Source organism: Lygodium microphyllum, chromosome 11, assembly GCF_053477565.2.
Source record: "Lygodium microphyllum isolate KBCC chromosome 11, Lygodium_microphyllum_v1.1.10, whole genome shotgun sequence".
Classification (NCBI taxonomy): Eukaryota; Viridiplantae; Streptophyta; class Polypodiopsida; order Schizaeales; family Lygodiaceae; genus Lygodium; species Lygodium microphyllum.
In genome coordinates, this window is record NC_141145.1 from 47,045,711 (window position 1) to 47,066,636 (window position 20,926).

The window sequence follows — 20,926 nt, forward strand, 5'->3', positions numbered from 1 at the left end:
TTTTCAAGAAAGTCTTCTCTCTCTTCATTCCCAAGCCCGTGCCAAGCTCCCATGGAGGAGAAAACACCATAGATCTCCCAACCTAGCTCTTATGTTTCCTTGAATGCTCATCAAATCAAAGAAGGGTAAGTCTGTTGGGCCTGCAAGCCCCCGGTCTCAATCTGCCTTCCCGAAACACAAAGCAAGGCGCTTTTGGATCCCCAAGGACTAGCTCATCCTTTAGACCACTGTCTACCACCATTGTGAGCATTGGATCACTTGGCTGGAAGCTATTGGGTCCTACCAACACATTGTTCAGAGCCGTAATGTGCTTCATGGCCAATGCATGTGGTATGCACAGCCTTGATATGCCCGTGCTGACAATAACACAATCGTAGCATTCCTTCTCCTATGCCCTAAGATCTATGGACGAAGATGGGGATATCACTGCCTGTGTATCATAAACCTACTAAGGTTGAGGTTGCATCTTTTCAACCTCCTCTCGTATGGACTAGAAAAGGATCGTTGACAAATACCGCTCATTAAAACTAGGAAAAATAGCCACAATCAGCTTCGCAAAATTCTGTGGCCTCTTTGCAACCTGAAAAACAGCCACAACAGCTACTCCATATGAAATGCCCACAAATATTCCCTCTTTGAGAGCAAGCTCTTTAGCCATTTCAATTGTTTCATTACTAGAAACCTGTAACACCTCATCTAAGATATCAACATCCAAGATGCCAGGAATGAAGCTAGCACCTATGTCTTGAATCTTGTGAGGACTTGGCTTCCCCTCCAAAAAGCACACTACTTTTGGTTGGCTCTACACCATAAATCCTAATGTCGGGATTTTTCCCCTTTAAGAAGCGACCAACACCTGTAACTATTCCACCAGTACCAATTCCAGATACCAAAATGTCAACCTTCCCAGCTATGTCTTCCTAGATCTTAGGGCTGATGGTTTCAAAATGCACCTTTGGGTTGGCAAGATTTTCAAATTGTTGAAGCATGTAAGAGTCAGGAGTCTCCATCAAGATCTCTTCATCTTTTGCAATCGCTCCTTTCATGCCTCTGGTTGGATCTATTAGAACCACCTCAACGCTCCAAAGTCTTTTAGAAACACACGATGCTCCAAGCTCATTGATGCAAGCATTGTAAGAATCAACTTGTACCCTTTGGATGTGATTGTCTGAGCATGAGCCAAACTCTTACGCCCAATACCTCTGGCTGTGGAGCATTAGGGTTTGTAGAGCCCCCAAAATATAATTCAACAATAACACCCGATTGGGAGGAGCACGACCAGGAAATAGACTCGAGGAGTAGATGGTCCCTAAAGTTTGAACTCCTTGGCTGCATGGATGAAGTTGACCGAATCCCTTCATCTCACCATCAACCAGACGGTCGGTTCTAACTGCAGACTTAGGATATGAAATAGTAGCAGTTGCAACTGGTGGATAATAGAATTTTTCTAGTGCTTTTTCTTCTCCTTTTGAAAATGGTCACAAGATGTTAATGGCCACATGAGATGGAATAGTGAAGACAACCGACTTGGTCAAAATTGACTTCAACCCCTTAGGATTTGTCCCTTTGGAGCACCGGAATGTATTATGGGGTTAAATTTTGGGAGATTCTTCTTCTATGGCCTTCAAAGCATGCATGGAGCTATTGAAGCTCAACCCCTCCTTCTCCCATTGAAGAATCAAGCTTGAAGAGTCAATTCTTGGCTTAAGCTTTGTCATCATGAAGCTAATTGGAGCCTTGGAGAGCAACCTTGGGACATTGGCCACTGATTCTCAGCCCTTCTTCACTAATCAAAGAGGTAATTCACTCTTGAACTCTCTTTTATTTCCATCTTATTGCTGAGCCAAAAACCCTATTGTTGGGAGAGATTCGAGTAGTCAATCATGCATTTTATTGAAGGTTTCAATGCTTACATGCTGCTGATTTAATCTCAGTCCTCTCTTAGGTTTTCTTGCATTGAAAATGGTCCATTCTATGCTGAAATTTTTCACTATTGTTTAGTGATTGACTCACCCTAATCTCTTGACTTGTGATGATTGTTTGAGCATAAACTAATCTTTGAAATCCATTGTAAATGAGGTGAGATAGCAGTGAGTCATTGCTTGGTAAGCCCTACCCTTAACCCCAATTTTCCATTCCATGCATTTCATGAAAATGTTCAATTCCTACTTCCGAATGCATCTCATGCTGGGTGTTTAATTAATAAATATCTGCCATGTATATTCCAGGTGAGGAAAACCCTGATGCTAGGCAAGGTGGCATGACAAAAGAGGAGTGGCCCCCCTTTCCATCAAAGACCCTAAAGGGGTACACAACCCGGCCCCCAAAGGGAGGGGGGAAACTTTGCCCACCTCCTGGTGATCTGGAGCTCGAGCTTGTTTGCAAGTGCAGAGATATTTTGGGGATAGTGAGAATCAACATGTCATGATGATGCCATTGATCTCTATGACATATTGATGTACTTAGGATTATGCCATTGATGTATATGGTATATTGATGTACCATTGATGTACTTGCAATGATGTATGATTGAGAATCAATGCTAAAATGTAGCTTTAGATACACATGTAGTCATATATGTAGTTATGACAATGAATGCAACAAACAATGCATGTATGATTCTCATATGTGAGTGACACAGTCATGGGAATGCTCATTTTCATGCTCAACAGTGATGTGTAGACCATGTGTATTATGCTGAAGCAATGTATGGTGCCATGGAAAAAGTGGTTGCAAACATACAATAGACGGGGGACCATATTTTAGCTCTCTTGAATTCCTATAGGGTGCTGTAGACATTTTCAGTCAATTACAAAGGTAAAGAGTGAGTACCAGAAGTTAACCGTGGTAGGGAATAAGGGAAAAACTAAGGAAAATGATGACCTCCAGCAACAAATAAGGTATGCACATGCCTCAAGGGCTGAAACTAACCCTGAGGTGGAAGATGAAGATTACTCTCATGACATGCAGAGCCTCAATGCGCTCACTAACACCCTCAGTTTGCAAGAGACAAGGCATGATGAGAGGCATAGAGAATTGAAGAAAGGCATTGGTCGAATAAAGACCACTATGAACACCCTTGTTGTCCAGCTCACTAAGTGGATGGAATTCCAAATGAAAGGGAAGGAACATGAGGATAGGTCAGGTATACGCATGCTGACTGGCCCATCAGTGAATGCAGCAAATATGAACTCCCAAGGTATTTTGGGGAGAGTGGGCATCCCTAACAGCACTTTTGAACCGTGAGAGCCTTCATATAGGCAAGATGAGCCCATTAACAATGCAATGAGGGGTAATTTCTAGTCATCACAAGGACCCATGCCATCTATGTGAATTCAGTCATCTTTTGGCAGAAACTACTCCACCAATGGATCATTTTTGGGCAGCCACATGGATCAGCCTTAGTTTGGATATATGGGAAAGCCACCTAATCATGAAAGAGAACTGAGAGACAATATTATTTTCTCAAACTTCAATGGTCAATCGTCATCTCCAACTAAACTCAAAGAGTGGCTTTCCAAGCTTGAGGATTATTTTGGCATCTTGCCCTGTAGTGATGACCAAAAGATCCATTTTGCAACCATCCACTTGGAAGGATTTGCACATACATGGTGGAGGTACATCAAAAGAGAAAATCAGCACAAGTAGACTTGCGAGAAGCCATTAAGACACTTGCGGTGCAAGTATTTGTCTCGCAGGTGGAGAAGGAAAAGCTTGCCTGCCTTGAACAACATGGTCTTGCTGTTAAAGAATACACATATCAGTTCCTCAACCTTACCATGTTTGTTGATTTGATTAGTGATGATGCTGAGTTACACAAGTATGTGTATGGGCTAGAACCCCAACTCTCAGCTGATGTTTCAGCTCAAAATCTATCGAATTTGTTCAAAGCTATTGAGTTGGCTAAGATGTACTCTCGTAAGTATCACCGAGATGCTTCATTTCAACATGGACAACAAAGAGGGGCGTCTCAGCTAGTGTTTGGGTAGCAAAGAGGACCTATGCAATCACATTTTGGGCAGTAAAGAGGTTCTATAAGGCCAGGACAGCTTGGGGCAAGTTATGGTGGTGGTAATATGCCATTTAGCACCCCTAAGATCCCCACATAACCCACTTTTAATGCCTCAAATCCACAAAGTAATTTCAGGATAGCAAACAACTCGAGAATGAATAATAGGCAAGGGGACAACAAGAATAAAAATGCTTCTATCCAAAGTCCATTCCCATGGATTTGTATAAAGAAAGAAAGTAAAAAGGGCTTTTTTTGAAGTGTGGCGAGAAGTATACAAGTGATCATGCCTCAAAATGTGCTTTTAGAAATGCTAAGGCACGGGTTCACTGCATGTTGGTATTTGAGGACTCAGAGAAGTACCTTGAGGATGCACATGCTTTTATGATCTGCTGAAATGGATGATACTGATGAATCGTTTGGCCAATAAGAGTTCTTTGACCATGATGACTCTTTACCTTTTGACCCTAGTGTTCATGTATCATGGGATATGTGTGGAAAGAATGAACCACATGCTAAAATACATGCTGTCATTGTTGATACCATATCTATGGATGCTTAGACAGGATCCAAAAGCCCTAATACATTGTGTATTAAGGGAAAATTTCATGGGAAGGATGTGTTTATACTTATAGACAGTGATAGAACTCATAGTTTCATTAATAGAGTAGTCATGGAGTGGTAGAGGCATAGGGACTGTATTGTTATAGGAGCATGGGGTTATAGCGTTTGAGAGCCAAAAACTTGCTCAAAATGAGATGACCATAAATATATATGACCAAGAGATATTGACCAACCTTCATGCCATTAAGAAATAGCACCGCTACTTGTATGGCAGCAGATTTAGGGTCAAGAGCGACCATAGGGTCCTCAAATATTTCCTCTCTTAGTCTAATCTTACCCCCAAATAATGCAGATGGGTAGCTACATTGCAGAACTATATGTAACATGCCCACCTAACGGCTATCCAAGCATGTTTTAGCGGTCCATTGAGAAACAAATCTAAGTGTCACCGTTCGGCACTCCCAGGGAATGTTTCGGGGTTTGTGGCCTAGGGTTTCTCGAGTCCGCTTCCCAACAGAACATTCACGGCCAAACGCCAAGGTCTCTTAACAACATTTTAGGGTCAGGTTTGGGACATCCTACTTTACGTAGAGATACCCAATCCGAAGCAGATCTATACCGCAATTGGTTCAAAGAGAATGGAAAATGAGAGGGATGCACCGCTCAACCTCTCTGCCCGTAGGGCATAGTCTCATTTTGGTCCCTTAAAACAGCATGAATCGGGTTCTAACTTAACAATACCTAAAGTTGAACGGCGATAAATCCTTGTGATAAGCCTCCCAATTCTCTGGGACTACCCTATCGTAGGATGGACCCGTCAAAGATTCTGTCCACCCTCTTCCCTTGATAGCTTTAATTTTCTAATTAGGTACTATCACATTTATGTGTGACATTTAAAATTAGCTTCATTAATTAAGCCTTTTAGGACATAGGGGTCATTTGTATAATTTACAACACAGACATGAAAAAAAAACAAGAAGTCCTTTTTTCAAACAAGTTTCTTAACCTATCTTCAAGTTAATCTTTGTCTCCTGCCCATACAGGATAATTATGTATCCCTTCTGTCCAATAGAAGTACCCGGTCCAAAACACATGGCACCAAAATTTCCATCCTTTATCTAGAATAGGATCTTCCAACACCCTAGACATTGGGCTCACGGCAGTCTACAACTCTATTTCAGACTCGCCAAGGGGTGTCCAGAGCTCCACTGACCCCGAGTGACCTAGGAGTGAGACATACTTTCTGTGGTTGGCCTTTTCACTACTTGACCTTCCGCCTGTGAATCGAGCAGTGCCCTCTCAGGGTAATCCGCGATGTGATCTTGGAGATGATCCACACGTGCAAAATATCCTCTCTTAATTAATCCAATTAAGAATCAAGCACGATCAAGGCAATCAGCCTAATATCATCTTCCAGTGAAGCATTCATTTATTTCCCATGGCTACTTATCATTATTGACCCTTGCCATGCTTTTACCATCAAACACAATCGCTTGGAATATTTATCTAGATCACAAATGCAACAATCGATTGATTGAAAAAAAACATTTAGAGTGTTGTTCAATCAACCAACAAAACTAATTGTATTTTTTCCAAACAATACAAGAATAGATGCAATAATAATTCCATCGCATATTCACTCTCCCCCTTGGGATCAAAGAGTGATTCTATGCAAAATTTACTTAATACTTGTATGCACAATTCCTAATGTTATTCTTTTTACGATTATGCTATTCATAACCCCTGATTGATTGCTCTATCAAATGAATAAGCCATACGAAAGTAAGTGCAATTAACTTTCCTGAATACATGCACTTTGCAAACTCTATCTTTCAAATATGTGAGGAGAGGCCTATCCCTTCCCATGACCTATTCTCGTACATCATAGTATGGAGCCTAATGTATCTCATGTGAGAACCAAAGCAAGTATCTATCAATTTAGAATTGAAATCGCAATTGGATTGACAGTGATGCCTTTTCCCAAAGCTTCATTGCTGGTTGTAGGATTGACATCTGCACATGACATTCTTCGCTTGGAGGCCATCGTCCGCAAGTAGACTCAAGAGATTAAGAAGGCAGAATAGATTCGAGATGGGAGAGCGTAAGAGAAGATGGCTAAGTTGAGGATCGAGATAGAGGGAATTGAGCTAACTCTCTCCCTTATAGCCTCTTGGGGTAACTCTTCTCTCTCTCTCTCTCTCTCTCTCTCTCTCTCTCTCAAGCTCTCAAGCTCTCTCTCACAATCTCTGGGAGGGGTATCCTTCTCCTACCTCTCTCTCGTAGCCTCTCGGGGTCTCCTTATGCTTCCTTGTGCCTCCCCATGCCTCATATTTATAATGGATTAGAGAAGAGGGAATGAGGCTTAAAACAAGAGTTCTTGGTGGAGGGACTCTTGGAAAACTCAGTGATCTGATGCTTAACTCATAGATCTGATGGTTCCATTGGCTCCAAAAGGGGGGTAAAACTCCAAGACACTTGGTAAAACACCATGACACTTGGTTAGAAAGCTTTAGCTCACTCCTTCTTTCTCTCCTTGTTCGAAGTGCTATCTATTGCCTGTAGACTGTGATCGCAATGTTTGCGATTTCGCCAATCACTTTCCTTATCTTTTTTTTCTTTTTATAAAATCTCCAAAACTAACTAAAACATCACTTGTCTTTTCTTTTAAATGACATCCAGTTCTATCTTTTTAGGATAATATCTTAAAATATGCTTTTTTTTCCCAAAAATCTAATATTTTTGGACCATCCATACAATACATATTAACACTAGTGATTAATAGGGCTCATAACTCTCATTCATGTTGTAACTTTTGTGAAGGGTGGCTATGGTCCTTGTTAATTTGAGAAAAATATCAGATTTATGACTCTCAATTTTTTTAAATAAAATATTTTTAATTAAATAAAAATTATTAGTTATTAATATTAATTTTTACCTTAGTTAGTCTTTAGTTAGTAACCTTAGTAACTTATTAATTGACTAACTAACTTTCGAACTAACCAACTAACTTTTAATTGCGTGGAATAATTACACTATGACTTTGACATTACATATACGTGGGGAAAAGACAATGTAGTTGCTGATTCATTATCTAGAATGTGGGCCTGTAAAGTTTCAACCATCATGGAACTTCGTAATGATTGGATAGAAGAGCTTCAGGAGGCCAATTTGTTAGATGCTAATTTCAGCCACATTTTCCAGAAATTATAACAAGGGCATATGGAAGAAAACTCTCCATATCAACTTAAGAACGATCTCTTATGGTTTCAGGGCGGATTGCCATCCCATACACTTCTCCATTCAAGCAAAAGATCCTGCAAGAGATGCATTTCTTGCCTATAGCTGGTCATTTGGACATATTTAAAACCTATGACAAGATTGTTAAGAGCTTTCATTGGAAGGGTCTATGGAAGGATGTAAAAGATTTCGTCTTGAATCACGTGCCATGTTAGCAAAAAAAGGATAGGATCTTAAAACCAATTGGTTTACTTCAGCCATTGCCTATGCCCAAAGGCAAATGGACATACATTACTATGGACTTCATTATCGGCCTATCAGTGACCAAAAAAGGATGGAACAACATCTATGTAGTTGTGGACAGACTCACTAAGGCAACCCATTTCATTCCTACAAATACTCAATATAATGCTTCTCAAGTAGCCAGCCAATTCATGGAACATGTTTTCAGATGCTTACCACAGGTCATTATGCATGACCGGAATGCTAAGTTCATGAACTCTATGGACACTCAGTTAGCCCATTCCACTACTTACCATCCACAGACCAATGGCTAGATAGAGAGGGTTAACAAGTGGCTAGAAACTTACTTGAGGCATGTTTGTCATGATGTGTAGCATACTTGGGACTCATGGTTGCATTTGGCTACACTCTAGCATTGGAGTTTCACCTTTTGAGGCATTGTACGGCTATAAGGTACCCCTTCCCATGATTATCTTCAATGATAAGATAAACCCACAAAGCAAGGAGGAGTTAGATAGAATGCAGGCCTTACTTCAACAATGTAAAGTCAACTTGAAGAAAGCTCAGGATCAAATGAAGTTTTATGCTGATGACAAAAGAAGGGATGTTGAGTTCTAAGAAGGGGATTTGGTGCTTTTGAAGGTACCCAAGTCCAGAGATGCCACCCTTAAGGATGGGTCCAGCAACAAGTTAGCTCACTGGTTCTATGGGCCACACCGAATTGTCAAAAGAGTGGGAGACTTGGCATATCAGTTGGCATTGCCCCCATCACGAAGATTCATAATGTCTTCCATGTGAGTCAATTGAAGCCCTTCATTGGATCATCAGTGGATTATGTTGAGGAGCTACCACCGATAGATGAAGAAGACATCATTTAATACATACCCAAGCAAGTCATAGGAGAAAGGAAAAAGAAGCTTTTAATATTTGTGAACATAGAGTGCATTCTCATGGAGGAACATTTTCTCAAAGAGTAGGTTGGCATAGTAGGGACCAAAGTCATTTTCTATCATAATGAATTGTTTTTTTCTTTTCTTTTCTTTTTGTTCACAAGGCCAGAATATTACTTATCAGAACCAATCATGCCACCACTACGAGATTAGATAAGAAGGTATTTGAGTATGGGCGAGAGGTGGAACCGAGTGGGCAGAAGGCATCATCCACCTCATTAAAAGAAAAATGATGGCTATTAGTAGCAGCATGCAAAACATTACTAATTGGCATGTAAGGGATGAACGGACTATCGACAGTGATTGTCAGGATCCTCAGGGAGGGTAATACTTCTTTAGGTGGTAGCCACTAATTAGGAAGGAATTTTAGAAGCATCCATGCCTGGCCAGCTTCAGTTTTGAAAGAGTTTCCATACCTACTAGAAGTAGATTTGGCTAAAATCTAGCTAACTATGGCCTTGATTTCTCTTAGATTGACTATAGAGACTACATACAACTCTTTGTTTCAAGAAGATTTTATTCTATACTATGGACATCAAGAGACATCATACATGGGCTGAAAGTCTCCTCAAGAGATTTGTTTTGACATATGGCACATCTCGATCGGAGTCTCCTATAGAAGGTTATGACAGATTTACTACAACAAGGCCCTGTAGTAAACAGCTTGCTGCCCACTGTTTGCAGCTCGCATTTACTCAAGATATTTGGGTCAAATTTTCATTTTTATAATTCCCCAATAAGTCCCATGTATTGTACATACCCCAATGACCCATTGTACGCAATAATATTAGTATACCCTTGTAATAATGTAGCAAAGTAGTACTTTGATCTGCTCTTGCCCAGTTATCATAAGTGCGCAAAATTTTTTTTAGGGAAAAAACCTTCGGGTGGGGATGGAATGTAAGAGAGGGGGATTTAATCATGGGGAAATACTAGCTACACTGGCTAGTATATAAGGTGTTAGGGACTTGATTTTTGGACCATCAGATAATAATACAAGTCTCCTTTCATCTTCACCTCTCTCTCCAAGATTTCATGGCTTCTTCCTCTCTCTTTCAGTCTTTCTCTCTTCTCATTACTCTCTTTCTCTCTCTTCCTACAGTCTTTCTCTCTTTTGCACTCCCTCTCTCCTCTTCTTCTCTCTCTCTCCTGTCCTCTTCCTGACACCCTCTAGTTACATTTCCTACGTATCAGGGAGCTTCCTTCATGTATTCCTTATTTTTTCAAAAAAGAATGAAATAAATAGAAGGTAATATTGATATTCAAGATCCTTTCCTCCATCACCTTGTATTAGGTGATGCCATCCTCCTTTAATACAAAGATCTTTAGAGCTCTCTTGAATTAATAGTCACAGCATGTGTTCAATAGTTGTATTCTTCATTTTATGAGGAACTACAAAAGACCAAGGATGAGTCACATAAAGCCACAGTTGTATTAAGCTCTATGAAAGAGACTTTGACTAATCTTTTTAAATAGATGGAGTAAAATACTAAGCTTTTGGAAACTTAGAAGGCTAAGATATCCTTTTTGACAACAAGCTTACTAATAGTATGACTCACTTGGCAATTGTCACTAAGGAGAGGAACAATCTTTCTCAGAAAGTTCCTATTCAAGCCATGATCACTGCAGTCACACAATCAAGTTATAGATAGCCAACTCCACAATTGACATTCAAACTAACAAAATTAAGGAGTTTTAAGAACAAGTAGTCCATTTTCACTCTACTTGCCCAAGTCTTATTGCTCCTATAGTACCATCTATTTCTCAAATGAACTTGGCTATACTTTTGTGTAATACAATGTTATGCCTATTATTACAAGCAAACATGGAAGGACTTCAGTCTAGCATGGAAATCCTATGGGCATCTTTTGAGTAGTATATCGACTATGTGTTGCCAGATCACTCCTTCTTTGTTTATTATTAGCAGTAGAAAATGTCATTCTACATTAAATTCTCTACAATGGATTTGTCCCCTCCTAAGGATGGGTGGCTCATACTTCATCATTAGATATTCTTGCAAATGATGTCAAAATGGTTTTTGAAGGTTATGTGCACCCAACCCAATGTTACTTTCATGCATGTATATACGAAGTGACCTTTTGATTCTTGCTTGGGTGCACATGGATGCACATGTATAGTGCTACACCAAAAATATAAAATATTATTTTTCTAATTACGCAAAAAGATCAAAGAGATAAATTTTTTAATCAAAGAGAATCCTACTTGCAATAACTAATATTATTTTTCTAATTACGCAAAAAGATCAAAGAGATTAATTTTTTAATCAAAGAGAATCATACTTGCAATAACTACACCACACAAAGTAGATGTTTGTATTACATTAAATTCTTCATACAATAAATATTTCCTTTCAGTGCATGCATCAAGATTCAAATAACCACATATTCTACATTTAATGACTACCCATGTCTAGTGCATAGGTTTTCAATGGCCTTCGCTCCTTCTCATAGTGCCCTCTTTCCCCACTACGAGGGGATTGAGCCATGTGTGATTGTTGGGGGTCCTCTTTGCCAAATTGTGCTTCCCCAACTCAATGAAATTAATGCTTTGCATGAGTAATTTTGGTGCATACTTATTGTATTGTGTTGGCCATGGTAGTGGTGGAAGGCTATCTCTTCTCATTCATGAAGGTGGCACCTCTTGAAGAAGGTGATGGTAGTGTTAAAGACAGGTGATGCAGGTGATGGTACTGATGGGGAGGAACCAATAGAGTTAAAGGCAATAGGGTAAGAGAAAAATCACAATAAAAAGAGATGAAGTAGATGAATACTCTGGCCAATGCAGATGGTAATCTTGTTGAAGCTTAAGTCAATGTGAAGAACACTTTGATGGAGATGAGAAGATGAAGAAGATAAAGATAGACCCAATGCTTTCAGCAAAAAGCAAGGGGTAGAAACTAACACAAATAGGAATGATGATGATGCCCACATTTTGTAGATGGAGGTAACTCTTTTGTCCACAATTTAGTAGTTGAAGGCACAATCGATGAAGCTTATCTTGCTTGCAAATAATTAGCAATCAAGAAAACCAATCATGTTTTCCATGAATAGTAGTAGTTAGTACAAGTGGAACTTGTAATCAAGAGCTGAAACTTTGACAAGGATTTGTAATTGGGTCCAAATTTTGTGTCTGGCACGGGTTGCATCTGATTTTCAAAATAGCAGAGCCTTTCTATACTTGGGCTTGACACAAGGGCATGCGAACATTTTTTACTTAACACAAGGGTATGCTAACATTTCTATACCCAAACTTGACACAAGGGTATATTAACATTTTTGACTTAACTACAAAGCATACAATAACAAATCCTTTCTATATTCAGACTTGACACAAGGGTACGCTAACATTTCCAACTTAAATACAAAGCATACCAGTAGAAGTAAGCACCATTCTAAGCTATTAATATAGAAAATTCATGCCCAAAGTGAATGCTCATATATTCTATAAAATGTATACAAGGGTCCACATTGGAACATTGAATACATCTCAAAAGACAACTACTCAGAAGTAATACATATCAATGGACTAGACTAACTCTATTGCTCTTGCAATATTACACTATGGTTGGACACATCATTACGTTTAAAAAATTTCAAGACCCAACCAATAGGTAGAAGGAGGAAGTAAAGAGAAAGACAGATGGGTCCAAAGTCAAGAGGAGAGATATAAGCTAGGAGTATCCATGTGAAGATGGGTGTGGGAGCTCTCGCTCAACCGCCAAGACCCACGGACCGCTTATTGTTTCAAGCATTCCAAGCGAGCTCTAATGGCTATCTCTCACCTAGCCGACGCGCCGTCGATCCTACGAGTGTAGTGAGCTTACCTTGATGCTCGAGATCGAGTACCCTTCTCTCTCTTGCACCCCGATAGCTCCACGATTCTTGATGCTAGCTCAAGCATTCTCAAGCCTCCTCCATCTCCAAGCTCCATCCTCCATAGCCGCACGCACAAGAGAAGAGAAGAGAAGAGAAGAGAAGAAGAGAAGAGGAGATGGTGAAGAGCTTCACCCTCTTAATCCCTCACTCCCACACACACTCACTCCCTCACACTCTCACACTCCCTCTCTCAAGAGCACCCACACAAGCAAGGAGAGGAGAGGAGAGGAAAAAGAAGACTCTTTTTGCCACACACCAAAGAATGAGCTTCTCATTCACCTTTCAACTTTATATACAAAGCCCTAAATCCTTTTTGGGCGGTCATCCCCTTTTCCCTCTTTTACATGGCCGGCCGTAGCCTAGGCCCTTTTTCCCATTTCCCACCATTCTAATTTATCCTATTCCCAATCAATGTGTACACTTTGCACAGGAGCGAGCCTGGCACTCTTTTACAAAGATTCGGGGGCGCTCCCACATTTTAATGGTGTGCCCTTTTTCTCTTCTGTTGTCTTGGGCCGACACCAAGGCTTTCTGAGGGTTGTGCCCGAACATTTAAATTTTTCAGGGACTGGTTACCGGTCAAGGCACCTTTTTTTACTTTTATCCTGCGTCTTTTTTGCTATTTCCCTTTTTTTCCATTTTTCGCTCCTCTGTGCTGCAGGAAACACGGTAACATTTACCCCCTCCTAGCCAAGTGCCAGTCCCATCGCACTGTGGTGGGACATAGTGGCTAGTTAGGTCGGCTGCTAGGCGAAACAGGTAGATGGGTGACACTGCTTCCAAGGTGGTTGGGTGAATGATAGGTGATGGAGTTTAAGGACGATGACCAGGAAAGATTCTGGCGTGCTTTAGGCTCCATGAAGATACTCGGCATCTTTCACATTGTTGTGGCGCCCCTTATGTAGCCGGTCATCTTTGAGTATCCGAAACGCTTGAAGCAATAAGCAATCCCTTAGGAGGATAGTATTGGAGGGATTTATTCTGGAGAAACCCCCTGAACGCTGTTTGCCTTGAAAATCTGTGGCTTTGATTGAAGATCCTTGTCTTTGAGTTGAAGGTCTTCAAGCTTGTGGAATTAATAAGCGATCCATAGATCTTGAGGCGTTGGGCATGGATCATTGGATGATGAGGTTCCAAGATCTATGACAATGGCAGTTCTACCTTGACTTGGTTCAATCATGGTAGCCATCAGCAGGCAGATGGCTAGATGCCAGCACATGAAAAGAAGTTTTGATCATTAAAAGATGCCATGGGTGATCCTCTGCTATGGGTAGCCATTTCTTAAAACTCAAACATAACCTGCAAGAAAAGTTGTGCACTCCCTAAGGGGTGTGTCTGTCTCGCCGTGTAGTGTGTGGCGCCCGTGGCAGTGGGACTAGGAGATGGGTCTAACCTTGGGCAAGCCCTTGGTAACGTCCGACACTTGAGGACCCAGTTCGTGTATCGTTAGAGGTGCGGTGCAAGTCTTAGGGTGACAGGTCTGAAAGTCCCTGCCCTTGATGTGCCCTAAGTGTGAAGTGGGGAGGGGGCTAGGGAGAACCCTAGGTGCAGTGATTGTGGTGCTTCTTTCTTCTTCTTCTTCTTTTCTTTTCTCTCTCTTTTTTTTTAAATGTTTAAATAAACATAAAGAGGCGTATACATGGAGACATGTGATACAAGGGCATGACAAGAGTTTACTCCTCGTCATCCGAATGGCGGGTAGGGGATGGCGGAGGTCGAGGGGCCTTGTTAAGGAATCTTCGACTCAACAAGTAGCTCTTGAGGTTGAGGCGGGTTTTGAGAGTGGTGGTAGAAAGGAAGGGGTGGTTGCAATGGGTGAATTTGCTGTCGCTCATATCTTCGAGTAGTGCAACACAGAAAGATGGCAAAAGAGAAGCGCGCATCATGAGGTGAGTCATAGTGCTGCTATCTATGGCGTTGGGGTCGAAATAGAGGGGTGGGAGGTGGCATTCTTGAGGTGCGAGTTCTTGGTGGACTAGGATCCTAATTATTCTAAGATAATTACAAGTGGTTATGAAGGCGGGGTAAGGACAGGAGGTGAACTCGCTAAGAAATCTATCTATAGATCTGTACAAATCGGGGAGGGTGAAGAGAAGGGCGTCCCTATGGGAGGTGCTATTGGTGTTATAGATAATGGGAAAGTCGAACCTGCCATGGATGGACGGATTAAAGTCGACCCCTACCCTTCGAGGATACGGCATGAAAGTAGGGTCGTTTCTCTTAGAAGGGAGGGTGTTGCAAAATGCCATCCACGCGTCAAGGTTGACGTCAAAAATGCATCTTCTCTAGGTGGGTTGGCAATTATAGCCTTCCACTGATCTAGGCACCTGGAGGACTTTATCCTGCCAAAATTTGTGGTCCTCAACTCCCTAAGCAGTTGGGTGGGCCTCTCGCTCCACTAACCACTTGGCCTTGAGCCTTGCACCCATAGCAATGACGTCATTTACAAGTTGAATGGGTAGTACTCTATTCAAGGTAGCGGGAAACTCAAAGCTCAAGTCGAAGGGGTCACGGTTATATTCCTATTGTTCCCAGATAATCAATTCGGCATGTAATTCAGCAAGGGGATCTTGAGGGCACGGTAGGAGAGGGGCAGGCTGTCTTGGAATAGGTCTAACATTCAGCTTTTTCCTTGCCTTCTCTACCATTTCTTTCCTGTGGTTAGCCTGGGCTGCTTTTCTCTCAGCAGATGTATCAGGGGGCTACACTTCCGCTTGTTGTGGCTGAGGGGGTGGTGGGACGTATTCCTCCTCCTGAGGTCCCAGATCGATCCGGTTCACCCCCTTCTGCTTGCACGTCTTCTTGTGCCTTCGCCTCTATGAAACCGAGTTCATCTATTTCCTGCGCCGTCGGGCCTACCTGTGCAAGATATCTTCTTTGCTCCTCTAGGCTCTACGGCGGGCCTCCTAGCTGTAGTGGCATGTGCAGGCATGCTATTAGAGCTCTGCGTGCAATGGTTAACTTCTTTTGCAGCTGATCATTGGCTTCGTTTCCTTCCGGTTTGGTGGAGTGGAGTAGTGTATTGAGGAAGGTGTGCTGCTGGGCTATCATTGAGAGCTGGGCTGCCTCTGCTTAATTCTCAGCCAACACCCTATCTCCTTTGGCTTTGGCTAGCCGACGCGCCAAGTCCCGTATTCTCCCCTCATTGTGATCAGCCCATTCTTTTGCTCTTTTTTCCATATCTTCCAAGCTCTCCCCTTGATGGAGGGTCATAGCCATGAGTTGTTGCTACTGGGCCGCGAGCTCACGGTGCAAGTGGGACTACTCCTGGCGTTCATCAGCAATCTGTGCATTGAGCTGGTGTAGCTTCACCTGCATCCTTTGCATCTACTCTTCCCTTAACTGGTCCAACTCTGCAGCCTCTTGTCTGATCTTGTCAAGTTGGCTTTGTGCTTTCAGGTTAATTGCAGATAGCTGATCATTCTTGAGCCGAAGGTGAGCATCGGTCTCCCTCTCCCCGTTGAGACGCTCCATCAAGATTTTTCTCCTTCCTTCCCAAGCAGTGTCACGTTCCTTCAAGGCCTTTAATTCCTCTACCTCCTTAGTGTTGGCTTCCTCCCTGACCGCAGCGATCTCCCTTTGGTATTCTGTTATCTGCTTTATCCTCTCCAGCTAGAGAGCAGCTCGTGATTCTTATTCTACTGCTAGCTCCTCCACAGCTATCCTCCTTTCTTCCCTGGTCCTTTCTAACTGCGAGAGCAGCTCCTTAACATATTCGTCGTATTGGCCTGTTGGAGGTGGGGGGGTGGGGCATGGTGGTGGTGGTGACAACGTCTTCTGTTTTCTGCCTCTTCAGCTCCGGCCTTGGCTCCAGTTCAATCGTGGCTGCCCTTTTGACTCCTGATGCTGGGGTGGCCATGGCCGCTTCTCTTGCCAACTCCCGTTCCACCAAGAATTATAGCCAAGTGACCACGTTGCTCTCATGGACTTTTGGGGTGGAACCTTGGGTGGCGGTGGCAGGGGGTGTCATCATGATAGGAGTAGCTGGCATGGAAGGTATGAAGAGGGGGAGAATTGGCATCATCGAATCTTTTCCTTTTCCTTTTGTTGGGGGCAGGGGTGCAATTTTTGGCACACTGGTACTGGAACCAGGTGCCTTCGTTCAGTGCGGGCTCTCTGTGCCTTCCTCATCTCTTTTGTGCTGCTCCTCGATGGAGTGACGGGTGGCCAGCTCTATTTCTTCCTCTTCCTTCCTTCTCAGCTCCTCTTCAGTCTTCTTTTTTCTCTCCTCCTCATCCTTGTTTAACTCCCTTCGAGCCCTCTCCAGATCTTCCTTTTCTTTCTTCTTTCGCTCCTCTTCCCTTTTTCCATGCAGGGCTTTGGTTCGTTGTTCCGCGTGCCTCTGTGGGGTGCTCTAGGATTCTCCCTCTTCGTCTACGTCCATCTCCGTTTCATCTGACGACCTTCGCTGCTCTTCTATGTGAGGTGGGGATTGTGACGGTGATTCGTCACTTCCTTCGTCTCCTCCCTTCTTGTCTCCTCCTTCTCGTCCTTGCCTTAGTGCTTCTTGGATGATGGCTGTAAGGACACCTCCAAACCCTATGGTTGCGGCTTTGGAGGATGATGCCTTGCGGGTTGATCAGGACGACGGGGACTCCCCTCCAATGGCTCTTCCTCCTGTTGCCAAGGCCTTAGCCGAAGCCTCTATTTTTTTCCTCACAAATCCATTAAGGTTCACCTCATCCAGCAATTGCACCGCAATGCTGTCGAGCAGAGGTACATTGATTCGGCTCATTATGCTGTTGTACCTCTGGCTTGAGAACAGGGCGTGCACCATCTTTGCCTGCAACTGGATTTCTGGGTTGGGAATGTCCGCCAGGCTAATCCCATCATTGGTATGGACCTTCACTTGTCCATTCCCAACATGGCATAGATGTCTCTTTTTGGCTTTCTTTCCACCTTATTCGGTAGCCCTAGTGCCCTTTCCACCAACTCGGGGGTCAGCTCGATATGCACCTGTTTGGTAGCTTCATTGTCGCGCATCGTGATGGTGCCTCTGTTCCTATTGAAGGTGCGCAAGAAGTCAGCGCACTAGGTGTAGTCCACCCTCCGGCCCACTGCATCCATGTACTTCTGCAGGTGGCACTGATCTATGATTTGGCATACTGCCGGCTCTTCGATGGCCAAGTCTTCAAGGTTGAAGACGTGATGGAACTTCAACTGGTTGAAGGCTCTCGTCTCCACCGTAAGGTTGTACTTCGCTTGCTCCTCCTCCGAGAAGGGGAGCTTGCCCGCTTTGTCCTGGCTTGCCATAATCGCTACCTGCAAGTTTAGCCATTTCCACTTTTAGTGCTTTTTGACAACTAATTTGCTGGAGGAATAAAAGCGTGGCAGACTTTATTGAACATAGCCTTAACTTTGCTTTTCAGACTTTTACCATCACATCTTACCCTTGCATTTCAAATTTAACTGATGTTTCATGCTTGGTTTACTTTTTAGATTTCCCTTGTTTGTTTTTTACGTTCCACCTTATTACCCCCTTTTTCCTTTGGAACGAGTAGAATCCGTCCCAGGATTGGAGGTTGAGAGGCCAAGGGCGTTCAGCATAAAGGCATCGGTCTATTTGTGAAGGAGCCAGACGTAGAAGTTGGGGTTATACTCTAGCTGAGCTTCCCTGTCTAATTCGAATAGGCGGATACCGACATGCGTGATGTATGTCAGAACATCAGTTAGGAGATTGCCAGAATCGACCCTGCTTGCAATGTGGAGCTCTTCCTCTGTTAGGAGGCGGTCAAGGTAGGGGTGCCCATTGATGTGCTCATCCATGGGTTGCCTACGGAGAGTGGTTAACACTCTATACGAGGTAGGTGCAACGTAAGTGGGATCATACTCGGCTGTTTTGATGGCTCAGTGTTGCTTGGCATTGGTCATTATGCGACATCCGTCAACCTCCCATTGCAACCTAAGAGCGTACCACTACCTCAAGAAGAGTGATCCAGTATCAGCAAGGTGGGATAACCTTGCGATCTCTTGGTCAGTGATAGCAGAAGTGGTCCGTGGATCGTATGATGTAATGAGACGTTGCTTAATAGCTTGCTCTTTGTAGACCTTGCTACCGAGCAACTCAGCAGCAGTAGAGCAAGCCTGTGCAAAGGCGAATTCAAAAGTCTCCCAAGAGCAAGGCATATTGCGCACTTCCGTTGCAAAGGGTTCCTCCAATAGACCCAAGTCCAAGCGGTCAAAGCTGAGGGCTAGCGACACGAAGGTGGCATTGAGCTATTTGATGCAGTCCACCACATCATCTCCCGTGTCCTCTGCAAGGTCAGTGGCTAGCGCTAGAAATGACTTCCGTTCATAGAAGGGTGTAAGGCCGACGAGCGGTTGAGGTTTGCTAGAACTAGAGGCTTTGACAATACATAGTTGCGGTTGGGAGTTTTCTTAAGCCTGCAACCGGGCTGTTTGGAAGATGGGCAGGTTAGGGACAGTCTCACAACAGCTGGGTTGCTGCAGTTGGCTTTGCTGCGGAGAGTCGGATTGACTTGGTCGAATGATGCCACCTGTGATGGTAGCTGGTGCTTGGGCCGATAGGTTTGCGTGACTCTCTTGGACCGAAGCGTAGATGAGTTGGATGGCTGGGGCTCTGGAGAGCACTATAGCCTATGGTCTTGAGGTGTTGGGGGGCGTGGGCTGATCAAGCTTGAGGGTGGCGTATGACTAGTGTCTTTGACCGCAGGGGTCTTAGGGATCCACAGTGAGGCATTTCCCTCATAGTAGCCTTGCGCATGCAAGAGGGTTTTAGGGACCCATATTTGCTTAATCACATGGTGCTTCCGGTGATTGCGTCTTGGCCTCCTAGGTTTAGAGTTTTGGGTCTTATGCGGATAGGTGCGTCGACTCCTAGGCGGTTGTTGCAGCTGTTTAGGCACCCATTGAAAGCGAGGCTATTGGGTCCTTTCTTTGTTGTTGCGGGCTACGGTTTATGGAAGTCGGGGAGCGGTGGACGCGCACTACCCCCCTCCTTAATCTTGCCTACGGTGGCCCTACGGACGGTGATGGTGTCGCACAGCCCTGCTGAAAGCTGTGACAATACGCACGTTGCCGATTGCTAGGTGGATGCGCTGCGACTCATAATCAACATTGCAATGAGTCTACTTTTTGAAGGTTCGCCCGAGCAGCGACTCCATGCCTGCGTCTGTAACACTGGGCAACACGTAAAACAACATTGGAACAGTCTCAGACTTGATAGAAACGTCGACTTTGCACTTGCAGAGAAGTGCGTAAGTTTGAGCCCCATATGGGCTTAATTTGGCAGTTATGGGTTGAAGTAGTGGTTTGCCAAGTTGGATCCAATGCTTGTGCATTAAGACATTGAAGTCGGCCCCCTCATCAATCAAGGCATTGAAAGCACATATTTGCTTGGCAATGACCGTGACACGGAGGTAGGCGGGTTCTACAGCTTCCTCATCGTCTTCGTTGATTTCAGTGATTGTGGCTGCTTGTATTTTGACCGGCGGTCCTAACATTGGTGGCTCATGCAAAGGATGAGTGGGAGGGAAGTACTTCTTGACACGACTGCCATTGAAGAAGCCTATTCCTGCACCGTCCAGGGTCTCAAGCTCGACATTACCGGTTCAGTTGATTGCCCGAACCTTGAAGGGTCCGAGACCTCTGAATTTCATCTTTTGCTTATGTCCTTTAAATAACTGAGTAGAGAAGCACTAAGTCACCCTGTTCAAACTCTGTTGCTTGACATGCTTGTCAAACCAGCTCTTTCGTCGGGCTTTCTTGCAGATAAGCACATGGGTAACTAGAAGATGAGTCTCTGATAGGCGTTCCAACTCGACCAGGCATTGCATCCATGTTTCCTTCCCTTCCCATCATTCTTGGAGTGCTATTCTCATGCTAGGGACGAAGAATTCTACTGGTAGAATTGCCTCAGTTCCATAGGTCAGCCTAAAGGGGGTTTGGCTGATGGCCGTTTTATAAGCTGTGCGGTAGGCCCACAAGGCTGCCATCAACTTGTTGTCCCAGTCGCTTCATGAGGCTGAGACTACTTTAGCCAGGACATTGATAAGAATTTTGTTAGT

The 20,926-nt window shown here is 43.6% G+C and overlaps 1 pseudogene; it reads right to left on the minus strand.

The window, feature by feature from the left end:
* Positions 1-448: 448 nt before the first annotated feature.
* On the minus strand, positions 449-1,153 carry LOC148028783 (cysteine synthase, chloroplastic/chromoplastic pseudogene; annotated as a pseudogene).
* Between the last annotated feature and the right edge of the window lie 19,773 nt (positions 1,154-20,926).